This window comes from Mesitornis unicolor, unplaced genomic scaffold (assembly GCF_000695765.1).
Source record: "Mesitornis unicolor isolate BGI_N332 unplaced genomic scaffold, ASM69576v1 scaffold4872, whole genome shotgun sequence".
NCBI classification, from domain to species: Eukaryota; Metazoa; Chordata; class Aves; order Mesitornithiformes; family Mesitornithidae; genus Mesitornis; species Mesitornis unicolor.
Genome location: NW_010169696.1, coordinates 54 through 4304, shown reverse-complemented (window position 1 = coordinate 4304; position 4251 = coordinate 54). Strand labels below are relative to the sequence as shown.

The 4251-nt window shown below is 44.0% G+C and overlaps 1 protein-coding gene across 2 annotated transcripts in view; it reads right to left on the bottom strand.

Annotated features, from left to right (window-relative positions):
• The window catches only part of UBB (ubiquitin B), a 5080-nt gene extending 4743 nt beyond the window's left edge, over positions 1-337 (bottom strand). For both annotated transcript variants that reach the window (XM_010179419.1, XM_010179423.1), the window contains exon 1: positions 333-337. The gene's annotated coding sequence lies outside the window, so the exon portion shown is untranslated. The remainder of the gene's footprint in view (positions 1-332) is intronic.
• Between the last annotated feature and the right edge of the window lie 3914 nt (positions 338-4251).

Here is a 4251-nt window from a genome sequence, read left to right as displayed (position 1 = left end):
CTGTCCCTTGGCTGCTTCTTGTGCCCTGAATGTTACACACTTCACATCTGCAGAGATTCTTTATATTACTTCAGTGATAATTATTATCAAGTTGAAAGTTACTTCTTTTTAAAGTCAGAATGCGGTGTTTATGTTTATGTACTGTGGGACAGATTCTGTCTGAGATCTGTTTATTCTTAAATGGTGTGGTAACTGTGGTGGCTGTACAAAGCACATGTATATATGTATATATATAACATATGCCACTCGTCCTCCAGCAGCTCTCGGTGAGTAAGAATCATCAAGCAGCTGACTGTGAACTGTATATAAATAAATGCAGAGCTGAAAAAAACAGAAATCTGTATCTTGTGACTGGCCTGACTGCACAGGTGGCTCCAGCCTTTGCCAGGGCATGGGGCCTGCTGTTGGGAACACGTATTTCTTTCCAAGCAGTTTCAAAAGTAGGTCACTGGGCAGTAGTACAAAGCAACCTACTTTCAGAGGAGAAGAATCTGGGGTCAAAGAAATGTTTCCAACGAATCTGTACATTCTAGAAAGCAAGCTGGGTCTGGTTTTTATGTACACCAATGTCCTAGCAACGGCACAGCATTTCTGCATGAGCAATGTCAAACGAAGTGATCTGTTTCTCTTTAGTTACAAGGGTTTGACCCGGGACAGCCTGGCCAGTCAGGCGATTCCAGTGTGCGTAGCAAGTTCAGTGCTGCTCCTTTGTTCAGATACAAAGTACTTGCCACAAGGAAAAAACAACGTATATTCCTATCTGAAAATATTACTCATCCCTGCCTTAGGTCTCTCTCACTGTGTATGACATAGGATAATTATATTTACCTATGTACAGTTGTGGAGATAAGTGGTTTTTTCTCGAAACCTGTAACACTGCAGTAAGGCTGCGTCGTTGCTGAAGTTCGAGCTCCAAGACAAACAGAGCTGTGGCGTGTTAGTCCTTGTCCTTGTACTGCCAAGGTCAAGGGTTACAAACATAACGAGTCACCATTCAAAGTCCTGTGAGATTAACTGCAATATTAGGAGATTACCAAAATAAGACAACTATCTGAGTTTTGTTTTTTAAGCGTTATGCTAAAAATACCTTAAATAAATAAAGTTTTTAATAAGCCGCCAACTTCAGGAGCTGAAAGCTTAAGGCAAACAAATAGATATCCAGATTTGTAGTTAAAAAAGGAAAATGAGCAACGCTCCTCTGTCTCCCTGTTTGTTTGAAGCCTATTTTGACTTCGCAGGGCACAGCTTTGAGATCTGTGCTGCCATGATAAACAGGCTTGGGCATGTCTTTGTAGCTCTAAATGACCCAGAGGAGCATGTGGCAATTCACTGTGCTTCTGATGTAAGAAGATTTCCAAAGGGCCATTTATAAAGACACCATCAGCCTAAAATCACAGGTTTGTGTCTGCACGTTAGGCCAGCGAGAGCAACAACTAATAACGAGGTCTGTGCTCAAAATGACGTGTCGGCATCTCCTGAGCCGGCCTCCTGCCTGCGAGGCTTTTGGAGCTGCTCCAAGCTGCACTGCAGTGAAGGAGCTCTCTTTGTTCGCCTTCTCTGCTGCGTCTGAGCCGATCCAGCGCGGGGTTTCTGGGGCCACGGTGTTCAGCAAGAGAACAAAGCAGCACCTTGAAAACCAGAAAGACAGGAGAAATAAGTGCTAAACCGCTGTTAATCATTATTGGTATGTTTCGATAGGACCTCTCTAACAGTAAACGAAAACAAATACTGCCAAGGCCGTTCTGAACAGCCTTCGTCCTTTGGCCCAGAGGCCAAAGGCCTCTGGCTTTTGTCCTTTGGCTCTTGTATTTTGTCTTCAGATCCAGTCTGGATCCCTTGGTGGTGAGGAAAATGTCCTGAATGCTTCCCCCTCCACAAGTCAGACGAAAATCCAAGCACCGACATTTTTCTCCTCTGCACAAACTATGCAGTTTTAACCACCTCCATTATTTGTGGTGTTAGCTATTACACTACTTCCAGTTTCCTGCTTATTAGATGAATAGCATCCACAGTGCCTTATTCTCTTTACCCCACAAACATGGAGCTGCTTTCAATGCTGCTTTTGCAATGAAAATGCCCTTACAGACCGAATCTCGATGTGGCTGCGAGCCAGGTCTGCAGAGCTGAGTCACTGTTACACAAGCAGAGCTGAGATGGCACAGAGAAACACCTTTGTACTTCAGCATTCAAACATGTCAGCTGTTGAACTTTGAGTACCACAAGACACCTACAGAGAACAAAGTGTGATTTACTGGACCTGTCCTCTTGCCATCCCATCATCTTTCTGAATAATTCCTCCTCCTCCCTTTTGTCTCAGAAGCTTGAGAGCAAAGCGTTCTTCATCAAGCTATTGGTTTCCACTGAAGTTTGGCAAGCATTGCATCAGATTTGGAAGTGGTGTACCAGAGAAAGCTGTTAACTCTTTGGGGAGCACGCTGACAATGCAGCACACAACCACTGAAAGGTAGGCCTTGCAAATCAGAATACCAGTGAGATTAATCACCAGCCCGTGAAGCTCTGGAATTGATTATTTATGTGAGACGCAGCTTTAAGGTTTAAGAGTCCTTTGTAATAAAATCTGAAGCAAATTAAAAAGGAGGAAGGTTTCTTTACCATAGCCTTTTGAAACAAAACTGCACTTTGCTCTTCCATTTTTGTCTTTCAGTTCTTCATCCTGAAATATCACAAGGGAACAGAATTTAGCTTCTCAAAGTGCTTTCCATATTTAAAATACGCTGAACTATTTGTGGAGGGGCACTGAGAGTGATAGATTTGCAGATATTACATGGACTGCATACTCCAGTTTTCTCACTGGAACTGATTTTGGGTGTCTCCTGTCTTGCAGAGAGGAGGTCATTTGCATGAACTGATCCTCCTAAACCATTTCAAAATTTAGGAACTGAAGCTCCTAAAATAGGTTCTGGCTTTCAGTTTAGCGCAGGAACTGTTTTTAGAAAAAGATTTTTAGAAAATGTAGGCTGAAACCTGCCACGGCTGCTGGCTGTACCCCGCACCGAAGGCACTGGATCCATGCTGCAAACTGCACAGGCTTGGTTTCAGTTCGTGGTCTCTGGTTTCACCTCGATGACTTTTCCGCCCAAAATATAGGGTGACTAAGATGAAATCTAGTGTGACTAAAGGTCTGGGAGTGGCTCAGGTCAGGACCTACAGATGAACACCCTGGCATGGGCCAGAATTTGTCACATAGGGTATATTAAAATGGTTCCATTAGGATGAGTAACCAGCACAGGGGTTCACATGAGGAATAACAGGAAATCGTAACTCAGTCCCCTTTCCTATCATCAGAGGAGAGCGGTGCTGAGCCACAGCATTGTTATGCGAGTGCTGGTACGTGCCATCTCAGGAGGCAGCCTGCACACTGCAGGCGCATGTTTTTAAAGCTGTTTTCCCGAGCAGAGTGCTGATAGCCGTTTCATCACTGACCACTTGCTTAGCTATATTCCTGGCCAAGATACGATCCTCTTCTACCTCATAACAGACTGTCAGCTTGCTTGTTTACATCTTTCCCTGTTCCCATTATAGAGAAAAGCAAGACATTAAGTCCTGTTTAAATTACATATCATTGATTATAGCTCAAACAAATTTCCAGTCCTGCAACACTGGGGGCAAAGATTCATCCTTGGAGTGATCCCACCCGCCCCCAGACCAAAGGTGACTTGGACACCTATGTGTTTTGTACTTTCCCCTGCACTGGATAGTTTTTACCTGAGAAACAGCACTGTTTTTCTTTTGGATGTTCAAGAAAAACCTTTTCTAAGATATTTACTACTAAAGAGGTGCTTTCACATTTTTCAAGCTTTTGGTTTTTTTAAGATAGGTACTATCTTGATTGTTTTCCTTTTTTAAGACTTTGGTGACAGCATTTGTGAGAAGTTGTCTAATGGGAATCATATTAGAACCCATTTCTCTACAGAGCTGCCGTAATAAGTTCAAACCTCCAGAAGGACTAAATACCCTTCCAAAAGTGCATCCTGATACACTGCAGTGCTGTCAGACAGCAGCCTTGTTTCTCACTGCGGCTGGGTGCACAGCAGAGATGTCAAGCCGTGTACTTTCAGCAGCACCTCAGGTCTGCAAAGCGCCTTGACATCCTTGAATACGCTCATAATTAAAGGCAAAACCTCATGCCTGTGGGTCACTGGCATTTCTACCACGACAAGGGATTTTCCAAGCGAGAGAGCAGCCTGCTGCCCTGGGGGGCACCCCGGCTACCGGCCTGGGCCGTGACTT